The sequence below is a fragment of the Penaeus vannamei genome, chromosome 11 (genome assembly GCF_042767895.1).
Source record: "Penaeus vannamei isolate JL-2024 chromosome 11, ASM4276789v1, whole genome shotgun sequence".
NCBI classification, from domain to species: Eukaryota; Metazoa; Arthropoda; class Malacostraca; order Decapoda; family Penaeidae; genus Penaeus; species Penaeus vannamei.
In genome coordinates, this window is record NC_091559.1 from 26,391,251 (window position 1) to 26,406,250 (window position 15,000).

The 15,000-nt window shown below is 39.9% G+C and overlaps 1 protein-coding gene across 2 annotated transcripts in view; it reads right to left on the minus strand.

The window, feature by feature from the left end:
- The window catches only part of LOC113818770 (zwei Ig domain protein zig-8), a 248,495-nt gene that overhangs the window by 233,096 nt on the left and 399 nt on the right, over nt 1-15,000 (minus strand). The window contains exon 1 of one of the 2 annotated variants that reach the window (XM_070127560.1): nt 14,553-14,676. The exons of the other annotated variant lie outside the window; for it this stretch is intronic. The gene's annotated coding sequence lies outside the window, so the exon portion shown is untranslated. Of the gene's footprint in view, nt 1-14,552; nt 14,677-15,000 lie in introns of those variants that run through there. 2 annotated transcript variants of the gene reach the window in all.

The window sequence follows — 15,000 nt, forward strand, 5'->3', positions numbered from 1 at the left end:
AGGAAGAAGAGGAACAACAAACAAACATGGATCCTGTTGCCGCAGGTCAAACTATCATCCTAAGAGCAGGTGTCACAGGTTCCACCACCCCAACCCCTCACCCAAAAACACCTTGGACACAGCAGCCTCACCCCCATGGTCCCCCCCCCCCCCCCCCCCCCCCTATGTACCTAACGTGTCATAACAGGAAGTGCCCTAATAACTTCCGGAAGTAATTACCGTAATCGATTATGGGAAATCAGTAACCGTGACTAATGATGGAGAACACGCACACCTGAAGGATGCCCCCCTCCCTTTCCTCTCCAAAACAATAATAATAATAAGGAGAATACGAGAAAGAGAAAGAAGATGAAGAAGTACAACAAACAAACATGCACCCAGCTGCCAACATTTCGGTACCCCACTCCTCCTCTCTAGAGCAATAATGATAAGAGGAGAGGAAGAAGAATAAGAAGAAAAGGAAGAAGATGAAGACAGGAAGAAGTAGACAAACAAACAAACATGCATTATCCCCATACCCCAAACACGCTATGGACAGAATAGCTTCACCTCCATAAGTACCGCCCTATGTACCTAACGTGTCATAACAGGAAGTGCCCTAATGACTTCCGGAAGTAATTACTGTAATCAATTACTGAAAATATATAACCGTGACTAATGAGGGAGAATACGCTCACCTGAATTCTGTCCTCTCCTCTCCAAAACAATAATAATAATATTGAGAATGAAAGGCAGAAGAAAAAGGAAATTTGTACTCTGCTTACATAGGTCAAACTATCAACCTGAGAGCAAGTGTCACTGGTTCCACCTCCTCCTCCATTCCTGCAGGTCACAGGAAGAAGAAGATGAAGAAGAACAACAAACAAACACGGATCCTGTTGACACAGGTCAAACTATCATCTTGAGAGCAGGTGCCACAGGTTCCACCACCCCCACCACCACCTCACCCAAAAACACCACGGACAAAATTATTCACCCCCATGGTGCCCTCTTACCCCATAACGTACGTACCTGACATAGGTCAAACTATCTAAGACCAGGTGTCACAGGATCTCCACCACCACACACCCCTTCACCCAAACACACCCTGGACATATTGGCTCACCACTATAGCTACCCCTTAACGTGTCACGACAGGAAGCAGGCCTAATGACTTCCGAAAGTAATCATCATAATCGATTACTGAAAATCAATAACCGTGACTAATGAGGGAGAATACGCACACCCGAAAAATGCCCTCTCCTCTCCAAAAACAATAATAATAATATTGAGAATGAAAGGCTGAAGAACAAACAAATATGCACCCTGCTGACATGGGCCAAACTATCAACCTGAGAGCAGGTGCCACAGGTTCCACACCCTCCCCCTTTCCTGTAGGAAGAAGAGAAGAAGCAGACAAACAAACAAACAAGCACCAATCTGCAGGTGTTACAGGTGATTCACCCCTTCCAGCTTCCCCACATACCCCCTCACCAAAAGCAATGATAATGGCTATACCTCATGTCTCAACATGTAAGAGGAAGAAGATGAATAGACAAACAAACAAACATGTACACAGCTGCTGACAGAGGTTAAGGTATTGATCCAATAATAGGTGTTACCTCCTACCCCCCCTCCTTCTCAGGTCGAAAGAGGGTCATTTCCGGCGTGAGTTAGGTCACATAGCTATTCATGGTGTTTAAGCTTGTAGCAAAACAAACTGCACAATAGACCGATGGACAAATTAGCTCCCCTCGCCACCCTCCGCAAGTACTAACTAAAGAGCTATTGCACCCACCAGCATTGGGTTGCCATAGATGTGTGATCAAAGACATGGCTAATGAGCGTGAAATAATCAATAACCATACCTCACCCTGTTCCTCGCCCAAACACTGCGTGGCCACAGGTCATCAAAAGAGGGCAAAGAAATACTCTTAGCTGCTCTCCGGATGCGATAAGGGTTAAGAATATTGATCTTGAGGGGGAGGGGTTGTGCGAGGTAAATGATCATGGGTATTGATCTGATAATTATATTTAGCTTTCCATCGTGTCTGAAACACGTAAATTTAGCTTTAATTGCTAATGCACCCCAATAATAATAATACAATGCGATGAAAAGGATGACAAAAATCGCCATGTACTCAATATACCTTTATTATCATCTTCAAATATACACTAGCACAAACAACTAGACATGCTTAAATCATACTTGGGCCATATGTCCATCCCCCGCGTCAACTAAAAACTAACATCTTCCTCATCGCTCATGACGATGATTACCGAGTTGCCACGAACGTCGCCTCTCCCGGGTGGGGTCGGGCGACATCGATGAGTGCGAGAGGGTGTATTCCGGTAACGAGTATGAAAGTGCAACCACTTCCCATGGCGACGGCGCTGCTATCTCGTCCCGAGGTGTAACCAAACAAGAAAAAGAATGCTATATTAACCAACACTGAGTTTTTAAGATGTTGATATTATACAAATATAAGGCATTTGGCAAAATCCAATTCTCACTCCATTTATGCATGCAAAAAATTCACTCGCAAAAAAACATACATGATAACTTTTATCACAAATGCGCAATATAACAAGGGAAGTCCTCACAAGAATAACAGAAATGACTTATCTTCGTGGGCGATTACTACCTTTGAGACCTCCACTCATCTTTTAACAAGTTATAGCAGTCGTTCTTATATTGCCAATGATTCTTCACAATAACTATACAATTCAGCGAAAAGGATCATAAAACTCTTGTTGCAGGCAATGTCTTTATAATGGCTTTCAGCCTTCCACAAACGCACATCTTAACAGGCGACAATGCAATATAAGAAAATTTGAATCGAGTTTTAATCGACTTGAATTTAATACGCAAATATAAATGTGGCAACCACCTTCTCGCATATTTGTACATGTCGATGTGTCACATTTGCGAGATAATTATCCCGCCACACAACCGATACGACATTTCAAAACCTGCCCGTTCTCCTATATATACAAGCAAGCTTGCGAAAATTTGTAAAAGTGCGAATTATTTCATAAACTTGCTTGAGGGCATAAATTCAACCAAACTTTACTTCTCGATCTCCCGCAATCGTTTTTCTCACCTGCCCACAAATATGCGGTTAAAGATCGAACTAAGTAACCTCTCCGTCGGCCTACTGTAATTAACTTTATCGGGAAACGCTCATCTAGACACCATTTTTAAAAAGTAATGCATAATTACCTTTGATCAAAAAAATCCCTGTACAAAGAGAAACAACTATTTTTACACCGACATTGAATAAAACTTACTGCTCGACCTCTTCAATATTCTCTGATAAACAATATTCATACATGTCACATTACGAAACACTGATATGTCTAAACATCATCGGCTAAGATATAATGGTTCACTAATTAATTCACTAATTGCCATAACAATGAAAACTGTTGAAAGGTTCCTTAGAACAATTTATCTTTTAGAAAAATGTATAAAAGAGGTTTTAAGCAATTGTAATACATTTTTTTACGTTTTAGCCATAGGCTCTGTATCTAAATGAAGACGTTTTAGGATAAAATGATAAAACACGTTTGCCCTTCCTGTCATAGTTTTTGTCATTTTACATGTATTACGCACATTTATGCACCATATTTTAAGTAATGCATACATTTTCATCAAGTTACTCGCTAATTGTCGTAGCGACGAAAACCGTTAAAGGCCCCTATAAACCGTTTTCACCATCAAAATAAAAGAGAGAAAAAATGTATAAAAGAAGAAGGTCAAGTAATCGTTCAAATACTATTTGCCGTTTTAGCATCAGGTTCTTTATCAAAGCAAAGGACTTTTATATGATATGAAACAGTTTAAGGATAAAATAACTCTTTTGTCATAGAGCTTTTATAATTTTACGTCTATTGAACATAGATAAATTCGCCTAAAACCGGGATTATCAACCAAGGATAAATTTACTCCAAAGGAGTAGAAAGTGTACATGACAGCCTCAATACAATAGGTCTTAGCAGCTGGCATGCGAATTTCCATTTCTTTTCTTAAACCAAGTCATCAGCAACTATATATTTTCCATAATCAGCATATTACTTGCAAACAAAGGCACTTACTTTTTCTTTCTATGCGTCTGCATTAGACATTCCTGATTTTTACATGGCAGTAAAGGGGTATGCGGCGAGCAACATAGAGACAGGGAGGTAAATTATAGAGGAAAGGTTAAAATTACACACCTAAAAAGAAAAAGTGGCAACCGAAGCAATATCTTCATTACTTTTTCCATTAATGGCAAGGAGAAAACATTCGTTTGGGAAAAAAAAAAACGCTTAATGTCATAATAAGGAAGAGAAAAACGTCCTTTTACATAACTCAGAGGAAGAAAAAAAAAGACTTTACTCAAATCCAAGAACGACTGAAATATATATATATACATATGGGTGGAGCATATTTTTTGCAGGTCATGAAAATACAGGGCAAAACCATTAAAACGTTCTCGCATTGCTGTCGTCTTTAACAGAAGACATGTATATTATCAGTAAAATAAGTTTTGTGCAATTGAATACATTTGTCTTTTCTGTAATAATAATACAAAAAGTCAATTTGCTCATTAATACTACTAATGTCTTATTCCTTTAAAGATGTCCTCCTAAACAGTGATGATGCTTTGTCCAATATACAGATGATGGAAGACCTTACACAGACGGCGGAGAATACCGCGACTCGTCACGAGCTATTGGTCTCACCAGCATACTAGGCGAAAAAAAAAACAAACAGAAGTACTCGTCTCGACTCCATTCGTGAAGAATTGCTTGGTTAATGAATATTTCGCCTTTAAATTGCACCCTTTTCAGTCATTTGAGCAAGGTAAAGCCCCATGTTCTAGATAGGCAGAATGACACACCTCTTTGCTGGTCCTCGTAGCACATCCTTCTACACACCTGTTCGTTCCACTAGTTCACGCAGTCTGTTTCCCCTATCAAACATGCCATACCTTGTTGGTGGATCCTATCCTGGCCCCACCCCCTCGACTATACGAGATGGTCAAGAAAAAAGTAGTGATTTTGATCATAAATGTAGGTATAACATGACTTCACACGGCACTGAATATGTATCTCCAAGACTTGATATGTATTTGGCGATGCGTGTAATCATACGAGTATCGAGCTTGGAGGTCCCTTGTGAATAAAACGCAACGATTTTATAAAACCATAAGACAGTAATATTTCTTGATAAGTATTTAAAAATACTAATAACCCATATGGTTGGTTGGAAAGAAGGGCAACAAATTGTCAAAACCATATCTCAGAAACGAATTAGTTGCCAACTAATTCCATCGTTTTACTTCTCTTTCCTCGCAATTCATCTTCCTTTCCGCACACAGATACACGATGATAGGAGATGACGCAGTTTTTTCTGAGATGGCACCTCCGACATCGGTTACGGAAGTGTCCTTTGTTGAAAAGAGCATTTACATAGAGGTTTATGGATATTAACCTCATCCGAGTCATTCCGTAATCATAGTTTCTCAAAATTTATTACGTAAAAATATGTCATCATTCCTGTATGACAAACCTTGCTTACCTATAACGTCAATAGTTTCATAAAACCTTGTTGTATAACGAAGAAATTAACAACATTACTAAAAAAAAAAAAAGTTTTAACGTATTTTGCCTCAGAAAGGATTTTCATTCAGCAGATAAACGGTTTGTTATCACTCACCTCTGCGAAAGAGGTGGGTAATAGTGCGAATTATTTATAACAAATAAGGGTGCCTGAGAAAAAGAATTTTCATTCAGCAGATAAACTGTTTGTTATCACCCACCTTCGACTTGTTTGTTCAGAGTATATTTCTCCCTGTAATACTAGCTGCGGCTTAAACAAGGCATATTACTATACGTTTATTTCCGCACGCGTCGCACTCAGCGCCGGCGTTGCTGCGCGCGAGAAGTACAAACGCCCGCGACACCGACGGCTCGCGGCGGCTGCGGCGGCTGCTGCGGCTGCGGCGGCTGCGGCGGCGGCGGCGGCGGCGGCGGCGGCGGCGGCGGCGGCGGCGACTGCGGAAAGTAAAGACGCATGCGACGACCGCGGCGGAGGCGGAGGCGGCGGCGGAGGCAGCGGGCGGGCGTCTCGGGGAGGAAGGGCGGCGGGGGATGGACTGGAGTAACTTTTAAGAACCTACTCATTACATTTTCAAATATTTTTCAACCTTCCTTATGTAGAAATGAAAAACACTTTTATATACAAATAAATCTTGTTGACTACTTTAGTCTTTGATAAAGATTCTTCATAATACCCAATGGCATGAAAAAAGACGCCCAAGAAATCATGTTCAGATGACCCGCTTGCCATTCCAGACCTACTTGTACTCCGTGTTTTACCTTTGAGTAGTAGGCTCTATTCTGCAAGAATCTTGTCAAACCTGCTTTTAATAAATATTACAGTGTTAAAATCACACTCTGAACAGGTAAGTCGACGTGGGAGGTATACGATGACACAGCCGTGGGGTGTCAAACACGCTGCTCGAGGGTCATATCCTCAAGGACGGGCCGCGGGACATTGCTATTTCAGTCTTACAATCGACCGTTTTACATCTTTAATTAAGCCAGTCCTTCGTTATCTAAGATTATCACTTACACTCTATTATTGTCTCCTACGGCTTTACGTCAACCATATGGTCGTTCCGTCGAGTCGACTCTGGCCTGCAAACTGTATATTAGGGTAAAATTTGACTCCCTGGGGTAAATGAGACTGACATAGACGGTTTATCTATTGATTACAATGCAAAAATTACTGAAAATAATCTTTTAGGCATCGAAGGGTTATCTACATAAAGTCCATCACCAAAATTTTGTTAAAATATTATCTTTGGCATCGAAGGGTAACCTACATAAAGTTCATCAAAAATTTTAAAATTTTAAAACATTTACATGTTTTTACCCACGAAAATTTGAGAAATACCATGTATTGTAGCAACTAGAGCGCCCCCCGCCCTTCCTCCCCGAGACGCCCGCCCGCTGCCTCCGCCGCCGCCTCCGCCTCCGCCGCGGTCGTCGCATGCGTCTTTACTTTCCGCAGTCGCCGCCGCCGCCGCCGCCGCCGCCGCCGCCGCCGCCGCCGCCGCAGCCGCCGCAGCCGCAGCAGCCGCCGCAGCCGCCGCGAGCCGTCGGTGTCGCGGGCGTTTGTACTTCTCGCGCGCAGCAACGCCGGCGCTGAGTGCGACGCGTGCGGAAATAAACGTATAGTAATATGCCTTGTTTAAGCCGCAGCTAGTATTACAGGGAGAAATATACTCTGAACAAACAAGTCGAAGGTGGGTGATAACAAACAGTTTATCTGCTGAATGAAAATTCTTTTTCTCAGGCACCCTTATTTGTTATAAATAATTCGCACTATTACCCACCTCTTTCGCAGAGGTGAGTGATAACAAACCGTTTATCTGCTGAATGAAAATCCTTTCTGAGGCAAAATACGTTAAAACTTTTTTTTTTTTTAGTAATGTTGTTAATTTCTTCGTTATACAACAAGGTTTTATGAAACTATTGACGTTATAGGTAAGCAAGGTTTGTCATACAGGAATGATGACATATTTTTACGTAATAAATTTTGAGAAACTATGATTACGGAATGACTCGGATGAGGTTAATATCCATAAACCTCTATGTAAATGCTCTTTTCAACAAAGGACACTTCCGTAACCGATGTCGGAGGTGCCATCTCAGAAAAAACTGCGTCATCTCCTATCATCGTGTATCTGTGTGCGGAAAGGAAGATGAATTGCGAGGAAAGAGAAGTAAAACGATGGAATTAGTTGGCAACTAATTCGTTTCTGAGATATGGTTTTGACAATTTGTTGCCCTTCTTTCCAACCAACCATATGGGTTATTAGTATTTTTAAATACTTATCAAGAAATATTACTGTCTTATGGTTTTATAAAATCGTTGCGTTTTATTCACAAGGGACCTCCAAGCTCGATACTCGTATGATTACACGCATCGCCAAATACATATCAAGTCTTGGAGATACATATTCAGTGCCGTGTGAAGTCATGTTATACCTACATTTATGATCAAAATCACTACTTTTTTCTTGACCATCTCGTATAGTCGAGGGGGTGGGGCCAGGATAGGATCCACCAACAAGGTATGGCATGTTTGATAGGGGAAACAGACTGCGTGAACTAGTGGAACGAACAGGTGTGTAGAAGGATGTGCTACGAGGACCAGCAAAGAGGTGTGTCATTCTGCCTATCTAGAACATGGGGCTTTACCTTGCTCAAATGACTGAAAAGGGTGCAATTTAAAGGCGAAATATTCATTAACCAAGCAATTCTTCACGAATGGAGTCGAGACGAGTACTTCTGTTTGTTTTTTTTTTCGCCTAGTATGCTGGTGAGACCAATAGCTCGTGACGAGTCGCGGTATTCTCCGCCGTCTGTGTAAGGTCTTCCATCATCTGTATATTGGACAAAGCATCATCACTGTTTAGGAGGACATCTTTAAAGGAATAAGACATTAGTAGTATTAATGAGCAAATTGACTTTTTGTATTATTATTACAGAAAAGACAAATGTATTCAATTGCACAAAACTTATTTTACTGATAATATACATGTCTTCTGTTAAAGACGACAGCAATGCGAGAACGTTTTAATGGTTTTGCCCTGTATTTTCATGACCTGCAAAAAATATGCTCCACCCATATGTATATATATATATTTCAGTCATTCTTGGATTTGAGTAAAGTCTTTTTTTTTCTTCCTCTGAGTTATGTAAAAGGACGTTTTTCTCTTCCTTATTATGACATTAAGCGTTTTTTTTTTCCCAAACGAATGTTTTCTCCTTGCCATTAATGGAAAAAGTAATGAAGATATTGCTTCGGTTGCCACTTTTTCTTTTTAGGTGTGTAATTTTAACCTTTCCTCTATAATTTACCTCCCTGTCTCTATGTTGCTCGCCGCATACCCCTTTACTGCCATGTAAAAATCAGGAATGTCTAATGCAGACGCATAGAAAGAAAAAGTAAGTGCCTTTGTTTGCAAGTAATATGCTGATTATGGAAAATATATAGTTGCTGATGACTTGGTTTAAGAAAAGAAATGGAAATTCGCATGCCAGCTGCTAAGACCTATTGTATTGAGGCTGTCATGTACACTTTCTACTCCTTTGGAGTAAATTTATCCTTGGTTGATAATCCCGGTTTTAGGCGAATTTATCTATGTTCAATAGACGTAAAATTATAAAAGCTCTATGACAAAAGAGTTATTTTATCCTTAAACTGTTTCATATCATATAAAAGTCCTTTGCTTTGATAAAGAACCTGATGCTAAAACGGCAAATAGTATTTGAACGATTACTTGACCTTCTTCTTTTATACATTTTTTCTCTCTTTTATTTTGATGGTGAAAACGGTTTATAGGGGCCTTTAACGGTTTTCGTCGCTACGACAATTAGCGAGTAACTTGATGAAAATGTATGCATTACTTAAAATATGGTGCATAAATGTGCGTAATACATGTAAAATGACAAAAACTATGACAGGAAGGGCAAACGTGTTTTATCATTTTTATCCTAAAACGGTCTTCATTTAAAGATACAGAGCCCTATGGCTAAAACGTAAAAAAATGTATTACAATTGCTTAAAAACCTCTTTTATACATTTTTCTAAAAGATAAAATTGTTCTAAGGAACCTTTCAACAGTTTTCATTGTTATGGCAATTAGTGAATTAATTAGTGAACCATTATATCTTAGCCGATGATGTTTAGACATATCAGTGTTTCGCTAATGTGACATGTATGAATATTGTTTATCAGAGAATATTGAAGAGGTCGAGCAGTAAGTTTTATTCAATGTCGGTATGTAAAAATAGTTGTTTCTCTTTGTACAGGGATTTTTTTGATCAAAAGGGTAATTATGCATTACTTTTTAAAAATGAAGTGTCTAGATGAGCGTTTCCCGATAAAGTTAATTACAGTAGGCCGACGGAGAGGTTACTTAGTTCGATCTTTTAACCGCATATTTGTGGGCAGGTGAGAAAAACGATTGCGGGAGATCGAGAAGTAAAGTTTGGTTGAATTTATGCCCTCAAGCAAGTTTATGAAATAATTCGCACTTTTACAAATTTTCGCGAAGCTTGCTTGTATATATAGGAGAACGGGGCAGGTTTTGAAATGTCGTATCGGTTGTGTGGGCGGGATAATTCCATCTCGCAAATGGTGACACATCGACCAATGTCACAAATATGCGAGAAGGTGGTTGCCACATTTATATTTGCGTATTAAATTCAAGTCGATTAAAACTCGATTCAAATTTTCTTATATTGCATTGTCGCCTGTTAAGATGTGCGTTTGATGGAAGAGCTGAAAGCCATTATAAAGACATTGCCTGCAACAAGAGTTTTATGATCCTTTTCGCTGAATATTGTATAGTTATTGTGAAGAATCATTGGCAATATATAGAACGACTGCTATAACTTGTTAAAAGATGAGTGGAGGTCTCAAAATGTGTCGCCCACGAAAACAAGTCATTTCTATTGTCTGTATTCCTGTTATAATGCACATTTATGTCGTATATTTTTTTGCGAGTTTTTGCATGCTAAATAGTGAAGAAGTGGTTTGCCATGCGCTATATTTGTATATCAACATCTTAAAAACTCGGTGTTGAGCCAATATAGCATTCTTTTCTTATGTTTGAGTTACAAATCCGAGATGCGTATAGGAAAGTGGCCACTACTCGTTATATACACCCTCTCCGCGCTTCATCGATGTCGCCCGATACCCGGAGGCGGCGGTGCGGCGTAACTCAGTAATCATCGTCATGAACGTGAAGATATTGGGTTTTTAGTTGACGCGAGAGATATATGGCCCAAAGTATGATTTAAGCATGTCTAGTTGTTTGTTATTTAGTATATTTGAGATGATAATGTTATGTGAAAGTACATGGCGATTTGTCGTCCTTCATCGCATTGTATTATTATTATTGGGGTGTATTGCGAATTAAAAGCAAATTTATATATATTTGATGAAAATATAAATACTAATTAATTATGATCATTTACCTGTCAGATCAATATTCTTAACTCCCGCCTCCGAGAAATCGTGCTGCGCCCTGCACCACGATGGGCGCGTAAGAGTGAAAGTATGGTTATTCGCTCGACCATGTCTTGATCTCTATGGCAACGAGAAATTACCAATAGCCTTTTTAGTTGAAAGCTACTTGAGGAGAGGTATCAATCGGTCTGTGTGCAGTTTATTTTGCTACAACTTAGGCACCGTGGACTTGTGACTAATAAAAATGATAAATAAAGGAAGAGGTAGGAGGTAACACTATTATTTTACTCTGTCAGCAGCTGTGGTATATTTGTTTGTTTGTCTATTAAATCTTCTTCTTACATGTTGAGACATGAGTATTAGTATCATTGCTTTGGAGAAATTGAATCACCTTGCCTGACATTTGTTTGTGTAGCAGGAAAGGAGTGTGGAACTGTGGCACCTGCTCTCAGGTTGTGGAGATTTTGTTGTTCTTCAGCACTCGTTAATATTATTGTGTTTTGGGAGGTGAGATGTTATGACAAACTCCCTCATTAGTCACAGTTATTGATGATAATCGATATATTACTCGGAGTGTTAGGCTTACACTCTAATAAATTGACCCGATTAAGAAACTAGCTATTGAGTATGTCAGAATTTAGTGAAAAAGTGATGCACACAGTCTTAGATAATTTGACTATGCGACATGGGAATATACATGAGTAGTAATTTTGTCCGTGGTGTTTTGGGGTGAAGATGAGTGGTGGGGAGTGGTGGGGTACCTGTGGCACCTGCTCTCAAGATGATAGTTTGACCTGTGTCAACAGGATCCGTGTTTGTTTGTTGTTCTTCTTCATCTTCTTCTTCCTGTGACCTGCAGGAATGGAGGAGGAGGTGGAACCAGTGACACTTGCTCTCAGGTTGATAGTTTGACCTATGTAAGCAGAGTACAAATTTCCTTTTTCTTCTGCCTTTCATTCTCAATATTATTATTATTGTTTTGGAGAGGAGAGGACAGAATTCAGGTGAGCGTATTCTCCCTCATTAGTCACGGTTATATATTTTCAGTAATTGATTACAGTAATTACTTCCGGAAGTCATTAGGGCACTTCCTGTTATGACACGTTAGGTACATAGGGCGGTACTTATGGAGGTGAAGCTATTCTGTCCATAGCGTGTTTGGGGTATGGGGATAATGCATGTTTGTTTGTTTGTCTACTTCTTCCTGTCTTCATCTTCTTCCTTTTCTTCTTATTCTTCTTCCTCTCCTCTTATCATTATTGCTCTAGAGAGGAGGAGTGGGGTACCGAAATGTTGGCAGCTGGGTGCATGTTTGTTTGTTGTACTTCTTCATCTTCTTTCTCTTTCTCGTATTCTCCTTATTATTATTATTGTTTTGGAGAGGAAAGGGAGGGGGGCATCCTTCAGGTGTGCGTGTTCTCCATCATTAGTCACGGTTACTGATTTCCCATAATCGATTACGGTAATTACTTCCGGAAGTTATTAGGGCACTTCCTGTTATGACACGTTAGGTACATAGGGGGGGGGGGGGGGGGGGGACCATGGGGGTGAGGCTGCTGTGTCCAAGGTGTTTTTGGGTGAGGGGTTGGGGTGGTGGAACCTGTGACACCTGCTCTTAGGATGATAGTTTGACCTGCGGCAACAGGATCCATGTTTGTTTGTTGTTCCTCTTCTTCCTCTTCTTCTTCCTCTTTCTCGTATTCTCATTATTATTGTTGTTGTTTTGGAGAGGAAAGGGATGGGGGGCACCCCTTCAGGTGTGCGTGTTCTCCATCATTAGTTACGGCTATTGATTTCCAGTATCGATTACGGTAATTACTTCCGGAAGTCATTAGGGCACTTCCTGTTATGACACGTTAGGTACATAGGGGGGGACCCATGGGGGTGAGGCTGCTGTGTCCAAGGTGTTTTTGGGTGAGGGGTTGGGGTGGTGGAACCTGTGACACCTGCTCTTAGGATGATAGTTTGACCTGCGGCAACAGGATCCATGTTTGTTTGTTGTTCCTCTTCTTCCTCTTCTTCTTCCTCTTCTTCTTCTTCCTCTTTCTCGTATTCTCATTATTATTATTGTTGTTTTGGAGAGGAAAGGGAGGGGGGGCACCCCTTCAGGTGTGCGTGTTCTCCATCATTAGTCAAGGTTACTGATTTCCCGTAATCGATTACGGTAATTACTTCCGGAAGTCATTAGGTCACTTCCTGTTATGACACGTTAGGTACATAGGGGGGGACCCATGGGGGTGAGGCTGCTGTGTCCAAGGTGTTTTTGGGTGAGGGGTTGGGGTATTGGAACCTGTGACACCTGCTCTTAGGATGATAGTTTGACCTGCGGCAACAGGATCCATGTTTGTTTGTTGTTCCTCTTCTTCCTCTTCTTCTTCTTCTTCCTCTTCTTCTTCTTCCTCTTTCTCGTATTCTCATTATTATTATTGTTGTTTTGGAGAGGAAAGGGAGGGGGGGCACCCCTTCAGGTGTGCGTGTTCTCCATCATTAGTCAAGGTTACTGATTTCCCGTAATCGATTACGGTAATTACTTCCGGAAGTCATTAGGTCACTTCCTGTTATGACACGTTAGGTACATAGGGGGGGACCCATGGGGGTGAGGCTATTCTGTCCATATAATCACTACTTATATATATATATATATATATATATACATATATATATATATATATATATATATATATATATATATATATATATATATATATATATATATGTATGTATGTATATATATGTACATATGTATATACATACATAATACTTTATACTTCATACCTAAGTATACATGTGTGTGAGTGTGTGTATATATATAATTACGTATATGTATGTGTGTTTATATATCTATATCTATCTATCTATCAATCTATCTATCTATCTATCTATCTATCTATCTATCTATCTATCTATCTATCTATCTATCTATCTATCTATCTATCTATATATATATATATATATATATATATATATATATGTATGTATATATGTATATATATATATATATATATATATATATATATATATATATATATATATATATATATATATATATACGTAACCTTTGCACAACATATTTGTTTGAAAATCTCTTTTGTCATGTCTTTTATTTTCCAGCCCTTTGTTCCCTTCCATCGTATTTCTCTTTTACATTTATCTTCCCATTTTTCTCCCCGCTTCCTCCGCCGAGACATAATCCAAAATCCGGACTAATGACCACAGCATCTCCAACGCCACTCGGGAAAAAGTCAAAATCAAAAAAGAGGAAAAAGGAAAGTTTTGTCGTTCCGCGATAAATGTCTGCAACGTAACACTCGGAAAGGAATTTCATGGTAAAATATTCTTTGGTCACGCTAATGAGTGCACACTCGACACTCATAACCGAAATTTTCCACAACCTGGTTCCCTTTCTGTTGATTACTATTGAAGCACATAAAGACGGGAGGGTCATATATGGGAACTTGTTCACCATGACCGTAAAGAGCAATAGAAAATGTTGGAGAAAATAGTGATGATAAATGAATAGTAGCTTTTGTCTTCCTACCAAAGATTCTTTTCTTTCTTATTCACGAAGTTAGGCAGCCACCACAACTCGATTGCTCTCCCAGGGACGATGCCAGAGCGCAGTCGTAGTGTCTTCCCTCTCGCAAGGTCTGAACCACACTGACGTGCGGCGGCGCGGATGCTACATATATACCCGGGTCGGGTTCTTTACAAGACAGCATCCGTAGCTTGTAGTTTTTCTTCTTGTAGTTCTTCCTTCGTTATGTCGATTTCGTTCTATTGGCTCTGTCGCTCCGCCGTTATCTTTTCGATCGGATGCCCCAGTTCCCAGAGGTGTCAATGATCCTCGGGATACTGTTTAAAAATACCTTTAAATACATGTAAAAAGATGCAGTGTACTTGCCTTACGCTGGGATGAGGTGGCCAGTCAGCCAGATGCTAATGAGATTAAACACGTTCGCCTAGTCTATGTAAGTGTTTGATAATCT